Source organism: Neophocaena asiaeorientalis, unplaced genomic scaffold (genome assembly GCF_003031525.2).
Source record: "Neophocaena asiaeorientalis asiaeorientalis breed wild unplaced genomic scaffold, Neophocaena_asiaeorientalis_V1.1 scaffold362, whole genome shotgun sequence".
In the NCBI taxonomy this organism is placed as follows: Eukaryota; Metazoa; Chordata; class Mammalia; order Artiodactyla; family Phocoenidae; genus Neophocaena; species Neophocaena asiaeorientalis.
The window spans coordinates 205,830-219,912 of NW_020175700.1; the positions used below are offsets into that span (position 1 = coordinate 205,830).

A 14,083-nucleotide genomic window follows, 5' to 3' on the forward strand; every position below is an offset into this window, starting at 1 on the left:
GCAAGACAGAGAAGTGACATTTCTTGAGGGTTCTAGTTGAAAATTTTGTCTTTGGCATCATGTCTTTAAACACCTGCAAAAACAAAATAATCTTTATTATCCTGCTAACTTGGAGAAAAGCAAAGTACACAGTCCCCTAACCTTTGAAACACTTTGATGGAGTGACAAATAAAAAGTTTCCAACATTTTTCCTTCAGTAGAATTTCTCTGTGACTTCTGAATGCCAGTCAGAATACTCTCTTCTTTAAACATTAATAACTTACTTGATTAATGAGAAAAAAGCTAGCAAACACAAACCTAAAATTTGTTTCCTCTCTAAGTTCTGATTTTCTACTTTTTTCCCTCTATGCATACTATAATTTTGAGTCTAACACCCATTGGAAGATTAAAATACAGTGAAAAAAATTCTACTACACTAGTTGAGGGAAACATGTGCCATATTTTCTAATACTCAGGGTGTAATTTTGTTTTCATTTGAATTTTTTCTTCATTCTTTGTAACTTCAAAGACTTTGTTTTTCTTTTTTTAAAGCAATATCAATGAATAGTAAATCCAGTTTCTGAGAACTCAGCTGAGTTAATTGAGTGCTAACTAAACAAGAACTTGTCAAATTGGTCAAAGCTCAAAATGATTTGTTGCTTCTTATAAAATAATCTTTTAAACAAATAATCCCAGCTATCAAGAAATTCTTTTCTATTTGTTTTATTATTTTTCCCTTTCTGGTGTTATATTCAAAGTTTGTCAAGGTTTCACTCTACACTCTCCCCTTTCTCCTATATTTTTCCCTCCATGACTTCCTCTAGGAAGAGTTTTCTGGACTGACATCCACTAGTGGAATAATTCCCAACTCTGCAGTTTGACCCAAGGACTTCAAGGTGCTTCTTAGGTAAGGTAAGGTGAGATCCAAGGTTTCTTTATGAAACCTTGAATTTTCCTCCACTTTTAAAGTCTTCCTATAGTCTTAAAGTCTGAATCAATTGTGAGGAACTATAAGCAGAGTAAACTTTACTAGAACTCATAAATAGATAGTATAAGGTTTAGTATGTAAATCCCTTTACTAACTATCCTATTTAATTCTATGTTTGGCATCAAAAGACAGAAGATAAATGCTTCATTTGTTTAATTGAAGTGTGTGTCAAAGTAAAATTTCTAAATTTTTGATTCATTATCTCAAAGGGCAATATTAATAGTAAAACAATTTTTTCAGTGCTTTCATTTAGAAATCTGTGTCTGTCTGTCTGTGTCCGCATCTGTGTTTAACTTATAAAGCTAATGGAAAAGACACTACATTAAATTTGGAAAATAGAGAAAAGATAAAGAATAAATTTTTCTTCTCTCATCAACCAGAGGTAACTGCTGTTAATAGGTTAACATGCCTCCATCTAACGTTTCAAAGCGTATATAAATAAAACGGTATCATGATCTCAATTTTGCATTATATACATATGAAAAATCAAGATCATGATGGCTCTTTATTTAAAACTATATTAGGATAATTTTTTATATCAGAAAAATATTCCTTAAAAAGATCTGTCTTTCTTTGTTACATGAAACTAATCATACTTTTCTACATGTAAATTGCTAACAATATTTTGCTCTTATAAGATTGACACCATAATAAACATTCTATGTACAAAGTTTGTAAACATACTGCTTATCTCTAGAAGGTAGATTTATAGAAATGAAATTAATAAATGAAAATGCATATATATTCTTGACTCTTGACAATAGTTTAACAAATTGCTTTCAAGATATTTCTGATATTTACACTTTCACCTATAGAGAATGACACAATTCATCAGAACCAAATCTGGCCAAATTTAATTGAATAGTTTTATTAATTGTTAGGCCAAAAAACAAACCCCAATATTGCACTATTCTTTTTTGTTTTAAAGATTTTATTTATTTAATTTATTTATTTTTGGTTGCTTTGGGTCTTAGTTCAAGCATACGGGATCTTTGTTGAGGTGTATGCTATCGTTCATTGCAGCGCGCAGGCTTCGCTCTAGTTGTGGCATGCAGGTTTTCTCTTCTCTAGTTGTGGCACGCAGGTTCCAGGGCATGTGAGCCCTGTATTTTTGTCACTCAGGCTCTCTAGTTAAGGTGCGCAAGCTCAGTAGTTGTGGTGCGTGGGCTTAGTTGCCCTGTGGCATGTGGGATCTTAGTTCCCTGACCGGGGATCCAACCCACATCCGTCCACTGCATTGTAAGGCAGATTCTTTAGCCCTGGACCATCAGGGAAGTCCCCTTAAATTTTCTCTTTATTGTTAGGGTGAAAGTATCTTCATTCAATGTTTGCGTATTGAAGAGTTATGGTCTTGCCTATATAAATTTTTGTTAAATTTTTTTGTATATTTAAATGGAATGGTGAATGTCTTACTTATTGGTTTTTAAGTCTTTAAGCATAAATGATAATAATTCTTTGTCTTTTATTTTTCAATACAAGAAAACTTAAATTTGTTTGCTTTAATTTCTTAAAACTACTAAGACAAAGCACTAGCTTGTATTTTTATTTACAGCATACTCCATACTGCTAGGTAATCTATCCCAAATCCAAAAAATAAAGCTGTCCAAAACCAAAGGTTCTGCAAAATCATGATTTAACAGTGTGCTCAGCTTGTTTTCAAGCTAAAATGAAGCCTGAAAGGATAAAAGCATTGTAACTCCCAGAATAAGGGAACTCTGCAAGCCCAATAATATCCAAAAGCATTTATGAAAAGAGGAAAAAATAAAAAGACTTGCATACATACACAATAGTGATTTCTTCAGCCGAATACAAATGGCAGCAAATTGCTACTTAAAGATGAAACAGATAAGCCAATTTTTTTTTTGAAGGATGTAGATCTAGAGTCAATCATATCTTGCCAGTATCATTTTCAAGCCCTCACTTGTCTATTTCCACTGTTGCCCATAAGTATCCTGATAAAATTCCTGGTTGTCATTATTGTAACCATAGTTACCAGAATAGTCACCACCTTGCTGAAGCGGCTGTTGAGCGATGGGCTGGGAACCCCAGTTCTGTTGGTTGTTGGTCTGACGGCGCTTGGAATCAGGTTGGTTGTACCCATCTGCCTTTCTCTTGCCCCCATGGTTGCCCCGAGATCCACGGGAAACACGGCATCTCCGCTATTGTGCAGGACTCCCTCTGCCACCCCTAGAGCCTCTTGGTGGTCCCAAAGGTGGTCCCCTTTGTGAATAGCCAGCTCTACCTCTTGGAGGTGGTGCTCTCCGCCCCCTTGGTGGTGCTGGAGCACCTCGTCCTCCCCTTCCTCCTCCTCTTCCTCTTACTGTACAGCCATCATCACAGCCATCGTAGGGATCTTCATAGCCTCCACTATAGTCGTGATGATTATAGCCATAGTAATCATCATAGTAATCTTCATAGTCATAGTAATCTGGAGGGTAGCCATATCCACCTGTCCCCCCACCATGACCCCGACCTCTAATTGGAGGTGGCATACAAGGAGGAGGGTGATATTAATAAGCTTCATAACGCAGTGCTTCTGGAGGCTTGTCTAGCAGCTTGGCGCTCTTTCCTTTTCTTGTCTGGTGGCTTGGCTAAGACTCAATTTCTTCCCCTTCTATTTCTTTGCTATTCATTTCATCCATGGCCTTAACAGCTGCTCCTCTGTCTTTGAAATGAAAAAATGCATAATCTTTCAACTTCTTTACTCTTTCAAGTTTTCCGAATTCAGAAAATGACTTTTCCAATATTTCTTCTGTCACTGTAGTAGCCAAGTTTCTCACAAATAAAACTTTCACCTTAGCCATGACTTCTGGATCTGGTTCTTCCACAGGGTCAGCCCATTCAACTGTAACTATATTTCCCCATACTTTTACTTTTCCACTCATCAGCCGGCATCTGGCTTCTGCTGCTGACTTGTGATCCTCATACTCAAGGAAGCAGAACCCCCAATTCTTTTTGTCATCAGGTTGATGATAGAGAATAACGTCCACCAAACCCTCTGTAACTTTACTGAATTCTTCCAGAATGTTTTCTTTAGTCTTATTCTTCGGAATTGATCCAACAAAAAGCCTGTTGTTTGCCACAGAAATGCACGCTCCAAGGTGTTTACCAGGGCGAATTTCATAGCTGTCACACAGTTTAACAGGTTCCTGTGCAGCTTCCCTTCCACAGAAGGTAATAAATGCATACCCTCTGTTCTGACCAGACAGTGGATCCATCATCGTAAGATGTAGATCCCAAATGGGACCAGCCTTTTCAAAAAGTGGCACCAACTCATCCTCATATAAATCTCTTGGTATTTTACCTACAAAGACTTCTGTTCCAATTCCAGGTTGCATGCCAGAGTACACACTGTCTGGTGGAGGACCACGGTACTTCCTCTGTCCTGTGGTTGCATCCAGGGTATAACCAGTCCTCTGAAGCAAGGCCTTGATCTTTGCTTCATTGGGTCCCTTTGTAGACTCTTGAACCTTGCTCCCCTGTTTCTCCCTTTGCCTGTAGGTCTTCATAACTCCACATAAAAATGAACTTTTGTTCTGAACATGTGATAAATCACTTTCCTTGAACTGCTGTAGTACAGACAGAGGTCCTTCTTCATTAAATTTCCTGAGAGCATCAATGGCTCTTTCATCAAGATCGACATAAGCTACCAATCCTGTCTGAAATATTTCATCAAGTCTTTCTGCCACCTTCTGTGGGAGTCCTGCATCTATCAGTGTCTTGTAGTGCTCTGTGTGAGTTACACTGGAAGTATCCATTGGTTCTTCCTTTTCTTTTAACTGTACCGCATTACCATTCACCTGATTAGCCATTTTATTATGCTGCAGGGCAGAGTTGGGGCCAGTGGCTGGGCCTGTGAGAATCAGCGCGAGGCGCTTTGAAAACGACTAGAAATGGCGCGCACGCCACCCCCTTCCCCCCTCATGGACAGAGACTCGATCCCCTCTTTGTCTTTTTAATTTGTTGTAAATATATTTCCAATTTTTTTTTTTTCTTGAGGTACACGGGCCTCTCACTGCTGTGGCCTCTCCCACTGCGGAGCACAGGCTCCGGACGCGCAGGCTCAGCGGCCATGGCTCATGGGCCCAGCCACTCTGCGGCATGTGGGATCTTCCCAGACTGGGCACGAACCCGTGTCCCCTGCATCGTCAGGCGGACTCTCAACCACTGTGCCACCAGGGAAGCCCTCCAATTTTTTTCTATTTTTAGCTTTTCCTTAGGGTTACATGAAGTATAAAAATCTTATATATTGATATCTAACTGTACTTTTCCCATTACTTTTATACCTTAGCAATTCCTTCTCCATCCTGGGATTAAGTAACATAATTGCATAATTGTCCTGAGTTTAATGGAAAAATTATTTTATGCATGACTGTAATACAAATATTTAACTTACTTTTTAAAAAAGGTAGTTGATTTTCACATGATGATTTATTGAACCATTGATCACTTTCCATGTCTTTGAAATGCTTTCATTATCATATTGTTGGTTGAAACACAAACACACTGAAAAACATTTACTTTAGAATCATAAATGTTTTTTCTTTAATAATTCCATAAGTATATCCCCAAGTAACTTCCATTTTTAATTATTGTAGCTTTATGTTTTAATATAATTATAAAGTAAGTACGCCTCGACTAATGCATATTTTCAAGTATGTCTTACTATTCTCATCTATTTATTCTTCTAGATTAATCTTAGAAAAATTTTACAAGTTTTAGAGCATTTCATTGGAATTTGTACTAACCACATAAACTAATTTGAAGGAATTGCTATCTCTTCCAGTTATTATACACCTTCCAGGAACAAAGGGACACAGGAATATTAATATATGCATATGTATTTATATATTTTATACAAAATTTATTGAGTGCTTCTTTTACCTTCCTCTGTAAGTTTCTGTGGTTTAATCATAAGTTTACATATATTTCTACTTATGCTGGTTCTAAGAATTTAATGTGTTTTGGACTGCTGTGGAATCATATTCTTTTCTTTATTAATAGGTTTAATAGGTTCTGGATTCTTATTGATAACTTATAGGAAAGCTATTAATTTTTCTGTACTTATCAGCTATTCTGTCATTTTGTAAAATGCCATTAGTTCTCAATATGTCAGTGATTTCCATGGAATTACTAGGTATATTATCACATTATTTTCAAATGACAGAGTTTTTTTGTCTCATTCTACCTGATAAATATTATCTCCATTTAATGGATTAATACATTGACTAGAAGTTACAAAAATATTGAACAATTAACAAATGGTAGGTATTGTAGTCATGTTTCTGTCTCTAATAGGAATTGTTAAAATTTTTTCTCCATTTATTATTTAACTATAACTGGAATTTTTATCATTTTTTGTTAAGAGAGCAATATTTTTCTTAGTTTACTGGGTCCTGAATACTGATTTTGCTTGTTTGGATATTGATTTTTGTTTAATTACTCAGCCATAAAAAGGGACAAAATTGAATTATTTGTAGTGAGGTGGATGGACCTAGAATCTGTCACACAAAGTGAAGTAAGTCAGAAACAAACAAATACCATATGCTAACATATATATATATATATGGAATCTAAAAAAAAAAAAAAATGGTTTTGAAGAACCTAGGGGCAGGACGGGAATAAAGACACAGATGTAGAGAATAGATTTGAGGACACGGGGAGGGGGAAGGGTAAGCCGGGATGAAGTGAGAGAGTGACATGGACATATATACACTACCAAATGTAAAATCCATAGCTAGTGGGAAACAGCCACATAGCACAGGGAGATCAGCTCGGTGCTTTGTGACCACCTAGAGGGGTGGGATAGGGAGGGTGGGAGGGAGATTGCAAGAGGGAGGAGATATGGGGATATATGTATATGTAAGGCTGATTCACTTTGTTATAAAGCAGAAACTAACACACCATCGTAGAGCAATTATACTCTAATAAAGATGTCTAAAAAAGTAAATGTAATTAAAAGAAAACAAAATACAATAGAAAGATGAATAAATATTCAAACAATTAAAATAAATGGATGGGTTTGGATTCTGAGATACTGGTAGCTTTTGTTTGTTCTTTAGGTGTATTTGTGTTTCCTAATATGAAACCTCCTATATATTCCTGGGGTACACACTATTTGGGAGTCAAGGATGATTATTTTAAGATATTATTATTTAATAAATTTAGAGTTTGACAAGTCTGTGGGAACATCTCACCCTGCCACTTGTTAGCTTTGTAACTCTGAATAATTTATTTAACTTTTCTAAGCCTTAGTTCTTCCATTGATAAAGTGGGACTTTTAAAGCTGCAAGGATTACCTGAGTTGATGCTTCTTAGCCCAGTGCCTAACGTATAACAATTGCACAATAAATAATGTAATAATGATAGTGGTAATAGTTGTGGAATTAGCATTTTTCTTAGAACTTTTGTGGCTAAGATACAAGAATGCGTGGTTTTTTGTGTGTGTATGTGTGTGTCATCTCCCTCAGGTTTTGATAGCAGGATTGAGCTAGTTTCAGAAAAAGGATTTGCAGCATTTTGAATTTTTCCATATCTAGTATGGAATAACTTATTTTTAAATTTATATTATTGAAGTATAGTTGATTTACAACGCTGTGTTAATTTCTGCTGTACAGCAAAGTGATTCAGTTTACATATATATATATATATATATATATAAGTAGGATCTTGTTGTTTATCCATTACATATATATATAATAGTTTTCATCTACTAATCCCAAACTCCAAACTCCCAGTCCATCCCTTCCCTACCACACCCCTCCCCAACAATCACAAATCTGTTCTCTATGTCTATGAGTCAGTTTCTGTTTTGTAGATAATTTATTTGTGTCATATTTTAGATTCCAGATATAAGTGATATCATATGGTATTTGTCTTTCTCTCTCTGACTTACTTCATTTAGTATGATAATCTCTATCTCCTTCCATGTTGCTGCAAATGGCATTATTTCATTCTTTTTTTAACGGCTGAGTAATACTTCATTGTATATATGTACCACATTTTCTTTATCCATTCATCTTTCGATGGACAGTTAGGTTGTTTCCATATCTTGGTTATTGTAAATAGTGCTGCAATGAACATTGGGGTGCTTGTATCTTTTTGAATTATAGTTTTTTCCAAATATATGCCCAGGAGTGGGATTGCTGGATCATATGGCAACTCTATTTTTAGTTTTTTTGAGGAACCTCCATACTGTTTTCCATAGTGGCTGCACCAATTTACATTCCCATAGTATGGAATAACTTACATGGTATGGAAATTATAGATTCCATGGAAGCTTGACAGAACTCACTGGTTCTGTCAAGAATCATGGTTCCAGGACTTGATTTAGGTAATATTTATTTTTTTAAAAAATTGTAATGCTTATCTTCCATCCATCAATGCTGATCAAATTTTTCTTGTGATGCCATCTCTTTGGTTCTGCCTCTTCTGCCTCACTTTTCCCTATCTAAGGCCACTTCTGATTACATTGGGCCCAGGCAGAAAAATCAGGATAATCTTTTCTTTTTTTTTCAGGATAATCTTATTTTTAGGTCAGCTGATTAGCAACCATAATTCCATCTGCTACCTTAATTCCCTTTTGCAATGTTATAAAACATATTCACAGGTTCTGGAGAGTAGGGTGTGGACATCTTTGGAGAACTTAGGAGGGCATTATTCTGCCTACTCCACACAGGAAGAGTCAAGTATTCAAAAGGCAGCTGTTGAACACAGGAAGAACATGCAGAAGGATTACATGTGAAATAAGTCTAAGAATAAGCAGGAGCTTCTGAGATAAAGAAGGCATGGAAGAATATTTCTAACAAAGGGAAAATTATATGCAAAAGAATGAAGCAAAGTGAAGACAGTGAGTATGATTACTTGACTGAGCACTGAATGATTACACAGATCTGAAATATTGTTTCTCTAGTAGCAAGTTTCTCCAGAATTAAGCCTGTGAACATGTAGATTTTATCCTTGGTACTGCTTAGACTCCTGTGTTGCATTCCATTCCCTTTCTTTCTGCCACATGAGAACTTCTCAATTAGTGTTTCAAGAGGACAGGCCCTGGAGTCTCATGTTGTTGAAAATAAGGCCATACAGGAAAAGGCTTGAGATTGCATTTACATACAGACCTTTGGGGGTTTCTGTCACCTTGACCGTGGCTACGGTGTGTATATTCTTGTCACATGTCCATACTATGCAAAGGCAGTGATGACAGAAAATAACAAGTATGAGAGAAAGTCACTGAGGTGGCAATAAAAAGATACACACACACACACAAATGTATACAGATATCTAATAGAGCTTATGACAAAGCAAATATAATCTGCTGCAGGACTTTCAAGTCCATGTGACACCTGTGTGTTTCACTGCCACCTAAGTGCATTAAGAAACTCAAACTGCGAACTCTACCGTACACATAATCCTAAACTTGATTTGTAAGATTATAATACCCATCAGCACTCTTACATTAAGAAATTCTGAAAATGAAGAGCAAACAGACAATGTAAAAACTATGTGAAAATTTAAAGAAACAAGAAATGCTTTTATTGGTTGCATTAGTTACAGTGCCTGATGGAAGCAAAGCTATCTGTGTCATATATATATATATATATATATATATATATATATATATATATAAAAAAAATATATACCTGAAACAAAAATGAAATGGTACTAGGGAGGTAGGGCTGGGCCCCTGGGAATCAACATTTTGGTTAACTCAGATGTGTTCTGGGGGTTTGCTCTTTGTTTTCTTATGACCATGAATTTTCTATGTTAATTGAGCCTTGAGTTCTATTGTACTTGAATCCAGTTTTCACGATGACTCATCACCATCCTTCACCTACCTAAGTCAGTTCTAACTCCCTATCCATGCCAAAGCCAAAATGTCCACCATGTGGTAAGGGGATTTTAAACAGTTTTTCCAAGTATTTTATATGTGAATCTCCTATGAATAAAATAAAGAGTTTATTCTTAATTAATCTGTGCTGTTAAACGTTGCCTCTCGCACATGACACAGCTCTGAGACTGACTCCACAGATCTATGAATGTATAGAAGATAAAACTAAGACAAATATCTCCATCACCATCATTTCTGCTCCTTGTGTGGGGCTGGCAATAAGCCCCTACATAGCTCCAGCATGTGGGACTCCAGTTCAACTAAGTTTCAAGAGCTCAGATAAAATAAAACTTCCTGGCATTGAATTGACCTTCTACCATATTCCCAGTTATTTTGTAATCAACCATGTTTAACCATCCATTTAGCCACCTGAAGGACTTAAAAATACTTATGTCCATGTTAAAGTCATGTCATTGTAGATTCACCCAAAAAGTAGATGCTTGTCATGTTAAACTTTCTTTTGGAAAATTTCCATGTAAAGACATTGAAAAAATTAATAAACTAACCCAGCTTTCCTTTTCACTTGCTCTAGCCTTCCTTTTTCTCGTCTTCCCTCTTGGCCCCATTGTCAAAGGTCTACTGTGTCCCAGGCACTGTAGTGTGCACTAAGGATCTACACAAAGACTGATGACATACAGAACGTTATTGTCAGGGTTCTGCGCTTTGAATTTTTATGATGCAGAATCTCAAGACCTAAGAAAGCAAAGAACCAAAAACACTGTGGAGAGGTGAGGAAATCACTTAGGACAGTAAGACGTAAAGTTATGATAGTTTGCCAGAGGAGAAATACAGAGAAAAAGGAATTATGTTTGATGGAGAACGTGAAAAAAAATAAGGAAGAAAATTTTGGAGCAAAGAGGTGCTAGAGTTAACTCTGGAGTCTAAAGCACATCAATAGTTGAGGAAAGGGGATTTTTAAAAGTGTTTTCAAGTACTTCATATGTGGATCCCTTGTGAATGAAATAAGGTGTTTCTTTTTCATTAATTTGAACTTTTAAACTTTGCCTCTTGTACATGATTTTATAGGTCTATAGAAGATATAACTAAAGTAAAAGTATCTGGATGGTCTATGACATATGCTATCTATTATACTTTAAAAGTCTTTTTGAACAAATATAGCAACAGCAAATAATATCACTTATCATCACTAATTGCTTGAAATATTTGTAGGGTCTAACTTTACTTATTTTTAACAAAATGCTTATAAATTTTGTTTGCCCTGTTGAACCTGATATGGACAAAGGTATTTTTGAGATTTATTCCTCCCAACTTTGTGTGTGTGTGTGTATGTGTGTTTGGGATTATGGTCTCAGAATCAAGAAATAGCTTGAGTATTTAACCAACTCAGAATACAAGATTATATGGATTCAATTCTACTCATGATAGCTTTATGACAAAGTACTTTGCATCAGCCCATGATAGGTATGCATGTGTCAGCTCCCTTCTCAACAGACAGTAGTATTAAGATCCAAGTTTTCTCCCCTTGGCATTATTTTTCCTAAGGCTTACTTGAAAAAAACAAAATAAAACACAAACAAAAAACATCTGGCTTCACCTCAGCTGTCTATTTCTCTGCTTCTCCCATTTTCTATTACCAATTTTCATTTTCCTTTTTATAGCTAGCCAACAGGAATGGATATAAGGAGTGATATTCTTATGGGTAAAAGTGAGGTATACAAATACAAACCCACACGTGATGGGTGTCCAATATCCCTTGAATACAGGCAATAGGAATTTCCCCTGTCACACCATTTCTGCCTCCTCTGGGTGAAAAGGAACTACTGTTCATTTCAGGGAGTTTATTTCTGTCCTGCACCATTAAAGATGGAGTCTGCTTGACCTAGATGGGACTCAACACAGTCTCAGAGGGTGGGTGAGATTTCCCACACTGGGACAGCTCCACACAGAAAACTGACACCTTCCTTCCTGGGAGGAGGGGTAGGGAACACTTTCCTGAGAACAATTGTGCTTTTCAAAGGTGCAAAGGTCTGGCAGGGGGAGAAAATGGGGGCGCAGGGGTGGGTGATATTGAAAACAATGTATTTTTCCTTTCCTGTCAATCACTTTGCCCTGAGGTTTCTCACCCATTGGATCAATGGCATTAATTGTTTCATGGGGACAGCAAATGCCATCTAGGACAAAGAAGTCATTGGTCAGCTTGAATTTCACACTAACTTTTTTTTTTTAAGTCCATGGTCTTAAAAGACTAGCTTTGTCGAGCAAATAAAAGATTTCTAAATTCCAAAAACTTCCTTCTACATATCCCTAGCAGAGCTTGGGGGTTTGATCACAGAGGTTCACTATAAGCCATCAAAACCTAAAGGAAGTCCCCGATAAACAGAAAGAGAGAGGCTCCCAGGCCTGAGGAACTTGGAGTAATTAAGGGAGCACAAATCTAAGGCTTGTATATTATTTGAGTCCTTTCAGGAACAGGATCCTACGTTCCAGGCGTTAGGTCCAGAGTCTGCAGAAGCAAGAAAATAGAAATTCCAGATACGACGATGAGGCAACTAAAACCAGAAGTGGCAGGTAACTCACTTCTCCTTTGGAGCTCAGGAGTTTGTCTCTGTTCCTCTAGTCCACGCAAAGGGTAAGGAGACCCTAAACTAGGATTGGGAGAGGAAAATGCCTTTGATAGCTAAATGTAGAGGATGAGGGAGAGACAGGAGTCTAAGGTATTGCATGCCGGGTTGGATACAACAATCACTCAGTGAATACAAGGGGAAAAACCACCTTGGCTTGTGTTGCATGTGAAGAGTCTGAGTGACATCCAGACATAAACACTTAAGCAGTTAGACAGCCATGCCTGAGGCTGAAGGGACAGCTTAGAGCTGAAAACACAGATGACTTTTACAATCTCTGGCAGCCTATATGGTGCTAGTGGGTTACAACCTAGAGTCCCAGATCTAGCATCACCTGGAAAAGTTGTGAAAATACAGATTACTGGGCCCAACCTCTAGTGATTCTCTCTCAGCAGAGCAGTGTGATGACCAGGAATCTGCATGGTTAGAAAGCACTGTGAGGAATTATTCTGATGTGTGCCTAGTTTTGAAAAACAATGGATTGGATCACATTGGCAGGTGTGGAGAGTGAGAAAAACAAATGGCTAAGCACTGATCTTGGTGGAACCCAGCACTGGAGAGAGAGAAAGAGCTTCCAGACAGAGGAGCCTGTGAAGGAGACTATAAAAGAACGATCAGACAGGTTGATGTGGAAGCAACAGAGAGAGATGTCAGAGAGTGAAGCTTTTTATTCTCCTTTTGTACCACGAGTCCCCACTACATTATCATTTCCCCAGTATTATCTTCTCAAAGATAAAAATGTTCCTTTTCTATAGACTACTTCTCTATAGACTATTTTTTTACGGTATCCTACTGAGTGAAAAAAAAAAGCATTTTATTAAAAGCAGTAATTTGTTACTGCTCTAAATGATCTTTTAGAGTTTCTAAAATACAGTGTCTTCTTGATAAAGCTGGTTTAAGAGTGAATTATTAGGCTGCTGGAAGTCCTGGCCAATGAACAAAGACATAAAACGTAATGTGCCTAAGTTGGCTAATGCAAAGTGCTGGGGTGTATTTGCTAATTAGCATGCTGCTGTTAGCAACCTTCCATTTCTTTGTTTCTTTTGGTGGTTTCTGTTACAAAGAAAAAATTATGCATTACTTGCAAAAACATTTTTTGAGGCTCAAAACAAAGCACATACCTTTGTGCAGGCAGAATTTACACTATGATGTGCTGAGATACCTCTGTGCATCACCAGCAAGGTAATGTTCATTGAATGACCCCTAGGCGAAAGTCTCAGGCAGAATCAGAGTGCACGGATGATAAGGCATTTTATTTTTACTCTTTCCCACTTTCTCAGGCCATGCCTAGGCTTTTCCAGCTAATGTGATCTGAAAGAGAGGAAATGAAGGCATTGGCCATAAACCCACAGCTGCCTCCACACCTGGGTTTGCACACACCTGACTGAGGCTCTCACCTACCTCTGTCCTTCCTGTTAAAGACATATGAGAGAAACCTTGGAGGACCACAGAAGCATCCAATACGTTGTCATTGAAAAGCTGTTACGGATTTCACAGCTGACAGTGGTGAATTTAATTACTGAAATATTAAACGGAAGGCCCCCCTCCTAATAAAGCAAGAAGATAAATTCATGTGAAAAGCAGAGGTACAATTAGGTCACCTTGCTCACTTCTGCAATAAATTTGAAATACTCAAACTCAGGGGGC

At 37.2% G+C, this 14,083-nt stretch overlaps 1 pseudogene; it reads right to left on the minus strand.

The window, feature by feature from the left end:
• Positions 1–2,757: 2,757 nt before the first annotated feature.
• Positions 2,758–4,779, minus strand: LOC112390984 (heterogeneous nuclear ribonucleoprotein R pseudogene; annotated as a pseudogene).
• Positions 4,780–14,083: the final 9,304 nt, after the last annotated feature.